Source organism: Lactuca serriola, chromosome 9 (assembly GCF_051521515.1).
Source record: "Lactuca serriola cultivar US96UC23 chromosome 9, Lser_US96UC23_V15, whole genome shotgun sequence".
Taxonomy (NCBI): Eukaryota; Viridiplantae; Streptophyta; class Magnoliopsida; order Asterales; family Asteraceae; genus Lactuca; species Lactuca serriola.
Window position 1 is genome coordinate 94,185,231 of NC_136416.1, and position 6,936 is coordinate 94,192,166.

A 6,936-nucleotide genomic window follows, 5' to 3' on the forward strand; every position below is an offset into this window, starting at 1 on the left:
GGTAAGAGTATTCTTCCAATAATAAACATCGGCATGGAGTAAACCAATGTGACAATCCAAGGTTCGGTTGTGGCAAAAATTAGTGTTAAAAAAAATTGGTTATAATAAAAAAATGGCTAAATAAAAAAAAACGGTGTTAAAAAAAATAAGTGGCTAAATAAAAAAAAATTGGTTGAAAAAAAAAAGAAAAGAAAAAAATAATAATTAATTAAAAAATAATGCAGAAAAAGGAAAAAAAATATGAATTAAAAAAATAAAGTCCTAAAAAAAGAGGGTTTTTAGAAAAAAAAAAAGGAAGGGGAAAAGGAAGGGAGGGGAAGGCAAAAGAAGGAGGGAAGGAGGGGGAGGAGGAGGAAGGAGGGGCTGAAGGAAGAAGAGAGGAGGGGGAGGTCTGGGCGAAGAAGGAGGAGGGGAGGGAGGAAATCCGAAGGCAGGAGGGTTGCGGTTCTAGGGAAGTTGCTGATGAGAAAGGGTGGCGTGTCAGGGGAGATGGCTTCGGATGGAGTGGGTGCGGTGAGGGTCTTGGGTGCGAACGAGTTGGTTGCGGATGGAGGCTAGGCTGCAGTATGCGAAGAAGGCGTGACTGCGGTAGGCGAGGAGGCAAGCTGCTACGGTGCGAGACTGCAGTGGAGCGCCTGCGGTCCGAACCAATATAGAAGACTGCGGTGCGAGTACCTCGGTCCGAGGCTGCGGTCCAAGCTATCAGAGATCCGAAGTTGCGGTTCAGTATAAGAGGGAAGGTTGCAGTCTCTTGGGCTGCTGACCGAGGCTGCAGATGAGACCTGAGAGGACCTCAGATCAAGGCTAATAAGGGGTTGCGGGTAGGCTTCTAAGTGGACTCCGGTAGGCAGTTTTTGGCTGCGGTCCGGGGGGCTGAGAGGGGCTGAACAGATGACGAAAAATGCTATTTTTTTCATGAAAAATTGTACCGCAAAGGCCATTTATTCATATTTTAATGAGAGAATCTTTTTATAAAGCATTCTAAGTCAAAAGTGGGTATTGGGAAGGCAAAAAAAAGAGTGTGCAGGTGGTTTTTTTGGGGACAAAAGGTGATGGGATTGGACTATGTCACATGGTTTTTTCTTGAGAAGGCAAATATGAGTGAATTACTCTTTACCCAAAAAAGTAACAAGAACAAGGTTCTTTATACAAACACATATCACATCCATATTTCTTCAAATTAAGATTCACATCAAGAATAAAGAGGAATAAAAGCTTCATACCTCAAGAAGATTTTCAAGCTACTGGGTAAAAAAAGAGCACCACTTCAAAGAAAATAAGCTCATTAAATTTGTGTCGTCTCATCCAAGAATAAAAGAACTCCTGGAGAAAATTCTTCAACAATTTGGAGAACACAAAATTAATTTCTTCTCCCATTTTTACACTTCTTCAACAACAAAAATAGTAAGAACTTTAAGAACATCTTTTTCCAGCAGAAAATAGAACGAGTAGCAACAGCAACATTTTATTTTTTCTATGATAGAATCACCCCAGAAAAATAGAGCTAAGAAAGAACTTCATAAAAAAAATTCCGGTTTGAAACCCGAAATTTTTTCTTGCAGAAACAAGGAAAAATCACAAGGTAATCACCGAACGGGAGTCGTTCCCTTAAACTAATTGTGAGATCTTCAAGGTACGGCTCTGATACCAATTGTAGAGACCCATTCTTATAATGAACGGTGAATGTGGAAGTAAGATATCTCGAGATTAATCGTGTTTTTGGAAGTATGAACAGGAAGAACATATTATGAGTTCATAAAAAAGACTAAGAACAAAGAGAGAATAATATTGATATTCGTGAAGAACATGGTGGGAGAGAAACTCTCCCTGGATGGGAGAACCCACCAATTTTTCTCTCTCTAGATTACATTATGAGAAGTAAAGTAATCTCTATCTAAGAAAAAAGTGAGCTAGCTTTTTGGAATAAATGACCAACTCTCCCTTTATATAGGAGGGAGAGTATTTACACCATAAATACAACAAAGGGAAAATACAACCTAACAAACACTCATTATTTGTAGAGCATTTACATGAACCAACACATAACACATAATTTATATTAAATACTTCATATCTATGTGTAAGATGAAAGTAACTATGCATTCACTTGTTAAAATGATGACTCAAAATTCGGGCAGTGCTTCGCTTCCAACAATTTTCTTTTCCTCCGTGGAAACCTAGTATTATCATTACTAGATTTTCAACTAATATTTATTGCGACTAATTATTAGTCTGATTTATCATTAACTCAAAATATACTTTCATGATCTATCAAGTAAGGAACAACTAGGTAGGATCATATCAGAGGTAGGGTCCGTTTGGTATATATAGTATAGCGTTTGGAAAGCCCACATTAAACACTTCACTAAATCACAACCTAGACATCATCCATGTAAGTAGACCAGTCAGTATAACGGCTTTGAATCACTAATAAATCTTGTGTAGTGGTGTTGATTATGATGGCATGTGCGGAATTAGAAAAGATCTAGTGATTCATCATACAAATTCAAGAACACAAGGAGTAAATAAATATTTGTAAGCTCTTATTAGATCTAGAAAGATTATACAAATGGGTCTTGTATACAATTTCTCTCTCTAGTCTAACACTCCATATGGACTCTTACATAATGGGAGTCACTCACTTCCTATTTATAGGAAAAGACTCAACCCATTTACACATACAAAGAGGAAAGCCTAAAACAATACATCCAAGCATGACTTTGCACCCTAACATTCTCCCCCTCAAAGTTAGGATTGGATGTCCGGCTTTAATCTCCAACGAGCTAGCGCGATCAAGACCAAACTCCCCCTTGAAGTAACACCGGTCTTCAAATCCGCAAATGAATATTCGACAAACCCGAGAAGCTTCGAATACCCATCATTCTCCCCCTTTTTATAATCAAAAAATGATTATAAAACCCACTAAGGATGAGAAGCGCCCGAGGAATAGTCTTCACAATACTCCCCCTTGATGTGTACCAAAAATGAATCACCAAAAATCTTGCACGGAAAAACAATCACGAAAAAGCCACAAAAAATTCCAATTTATGAAAAATTTTGACTTTTTGGGTGAAAGTTGCAAGATTTTTCAAAATCCGGGTAGAAATTGTCACTTTCTGAAACTTGCAGGGACCCGTTGCGCCAAAAACAGTCAAATATGCGAAACTCTAGCCCATTTGCGAAACCGGGCATAAAGCGTATATTCGCACAAACTGTAGGGACCAAAACTGAAAAATTCTGCATTTTTTCAGCTTATATTACCCATTTTGCGAAGTTGGGTATAAACTATCAAAAATGCGAAACTGCAGGTACTCGTTTTGACAATTTCTGTATGTTCTTTAAACTTGCGATGTTGGGCAACTTGTGTTGTTTCTTGAAAAGAGCAGGGACCAAATGCGAAACTCTTAGCTTTCTTCCCCAATTCGCATTCTACTGTAAAAGACTTCGCATCTTGTTAATACTTCGCATGTTTCATCAAATGTTTCGCATCTTTTAAATCACCAAATGCGAACTGAAATTTAACCATAATCACCTTCGCATCTTTAACCCCAATCCATACAACCTCATATGCGAAACCCAATTTTGATTTGTATTACCAAAATGCGAACATTTTTGCTTTTACATGTGAACTGTTCCCAAATGCGAATTCTATATCCCATCTTTATATGCGAACCAAAAAAATCAATATGCGAATCCAAAATCAAGACCCAGATTCAAACTTACGCCATCGATTTCTTCAGCCTTCCCAAGTTCGTTCCTGTTGGACTTCCAAAATCATCAGTTTCTGCTTTAATCGATTCTTTAACTTCAATCATGCGAACATTACTCCAAAATCAAAATTATCAATCAAACACCATCGATTGCAAGTCTCAGTTCGTCCCCAAAACTATCTCCTTCGATCATCGACTATCAATTCCAAATCCAATTTCCAGTAAATCAAAATCAAAATCGAATTCTCAAAATCTCATTCTTACAGTTCTTCCAAAATCATCACAATCAAACTTGCGAAAGTTAAGTACTCAAGCAATATCGACTCCCAGTAAATCAAGCTCGATACTGTGAAACGTTCGACCTCCAGTCTAACTTCACAAAATCGACTATCCAAACCCATACCAAAACTTGAAATCGTCGTTTGTCTTCTTCCCATTCTCCATCAATGAACATCCAATCAAACACGAATCCAATTATCGAATTCCCAGTATCTATTCGTAGATTGATTCTAGATGCATCGACTTCAAACTATCGCTTTTCTTCCATCGACTCCCAAAACAAATATTTCCCAGTTTGTTCGTCGTATATCATGAACAATCGTTGACATCAAGAGCACTAATCACAACCAATTTACGAGATAAAATCACAAATTATACTTGATTTCTTCTTCCAAATCACATATTGAACTCAAATCCATCGATTTCTTCTTTCAATTCCATGAATCAACCCATAGAAAACATGGTTGACTTTTTCTGTGATTGACTTTTCAAAATCAACTATAAGCAAACATGAAATTGAGGTTTCTAATGCCAAATTTCAGATCAAATAACGTTTCTTCAACTTGTTCTTCATAAAATTCAAGTGTTCTTGATCAACAATTTCATCAATATCAAAGTACCAATTTCCGATCTCAAAGATATAAAAAAAATCGATTTCATCATATATGAATCATATGAAATCGTAAATTGTTTTCTAATCATTGATCGACATCGACATCGACAGAAAGAGATTTATCGAGAATTTGAGAAGAACCTTCAAACACAGTCGATTAAGAGAAAGAAAAAATATGCGTATGAGTTCTAAGGTACAACTAGTTGAAGCGGATGGCTGTATCAATTGGATCCATACATATGTGAATGGGCTTGAAGGTGGATGAACAGTATCGAATATTACAATTGGGCTCAATGAAATGGATTGATGAACAGTAACACACTCGAGTAATAGATTGGAAAAAATTTGGGCTTGAAAACCAATTCGCATGAACAGTAACACGAATTTAAGATTTTTATTTTAGATTGAATTTGATCTTAAAAAATATTGGATCAACAATGGGGTTTAAACGGATTAGATCCAATGAGGCAAATCGATCAAAAATGAAAAACGCAAAGTACGAATCGAAATCATGGATGTTTTGGAATCCATTTGAGAATTTGAGATACCTTTTTGACGAATCGAGTTCCGTTTTCAACGAACGAATCAAATTTGGAAGATCTTGGTTCTTTTGTCGGAATGAGAAAATCTCCAAATCGAACATTGTACCACCCACCATGCGAGATGTACAACTCGTTCTTCGTGTTCTTCGTGTTCTTCAACAATCCAAGAACATATTCAAAAGAACCACCAACACTTTTGGGTTTTGACTTCAAATTCAATGCAACCTTTGGAGATTGTTGCTTTGGAACCCAAATTTGCTTCACGGATTTTGGCTTCACAACATATGACGATTTTTGTGAGTAAACCCGCTTGTTCTTCCGATTCATCTTCTTCTTCTTTTTCTTTCTCATCTTTTTGCATCTTGAAGAATTGACTTCATGAACAAACCCACTTTCAACAACATGAACATTTTGAGTTTGAATCAAATCTTTTGGAGTTTGATACTTGTGATTTTCTTGGATCACCGGCTTCCGATAAGGAATCATTCCTTCAAACGAATCACAAGAACACAAAACATCATCGGTTTGAACTCCAATTGAGCAAAAAACTTTTTCATCATGAAAATCAACTTGAACTCCTTTTTCTTGAACATCAAGAACATGATGATCATCAAGAACATCTTCAACAAACATAAGAGCATGAAGATCACTTGGGTTTTCAACAAGAGAAATGAAATACTCATCAAACAATTCTTTTTCCTTTCTTTCCTTTTTATCTCTCTCATTCTTCAGGTTATGGCAAACTTTAGTCAAGCATTCAATCTTTGAAAGTGGTTGAAAAATCAATCCTCCATGATCATCCTTCAAACCTCCATAAGAAATCAAAGTATCCCATGAAATCATTAAGCCTTTCAATATTAATCCAATGAATTGTTCTAAACCGATTTTGTATTTGACATCTTTAATGATCACAATCCAAGAAGCATGCTCCAAGTAAACCGTCATTTTTGATCACTAGAACTTGAAGATTTCTAGAGAGAGAAAGTGATTATGAATGGGTTTTCTAGAAAGAGAAAGTGATACAAACAAGTATTCTAGAGAGAGAAAGTCGAATTATGGATCAAATCAAGGAAAAATTCGACTTCTAGAACACAAAAACACACTAATCACGAAGATCAATGAACAAAAAGAATCACCAAATCAAAATTGCCATCAAGGATCAATTCTTGATGAAAATCAAGAACACCCGCTCTGATACCAATTGTAGTGGTGTTGATTATGATGGCATGTGCGGAATTAGAAAAGATCTAGTGATTCATCATACAAATTCAAGAACACAAGGAGTAAATAAATCTTTGTAAGCTCTTATTAGATCTAGAAAGATTATACAAATGGGTCTTGTATACAATTTCTCTCTCTAGTCTAACACTCCATATGGACTCTTACATAATGGGAGTCACTCACTTCCTATTTATAGGAAAAGACTCAACCCATTTACACATACAAAGAGGAAAGCCTAAAACAATACATCCAAGAATGACTTTGCACCCTAACATCTTGTTTATAAGTTCATAATAATGATAATGAACTTAAACATAAGTTATACTTAAAGTAGGGTAAGCATAACTCACTACTTACAAGGGGGTTTAGCAAGGAACCGGGCTCTACGTAGGCAGAACTGCTAAGCCGAAAGCTCTTCTTCTCGGGGCCTTCTGGCGCTTCGGGACACACCTTTAACACTTAGGAAGTGCTAGGTAATAGAAGAGAGGGTTTGTGGGTATTGGGAGAGAGTGGGATAAGAATGGTGTGAAGAAATGAGGAAGAAATGGGTTCTATTTATAGGTTGGCAGAG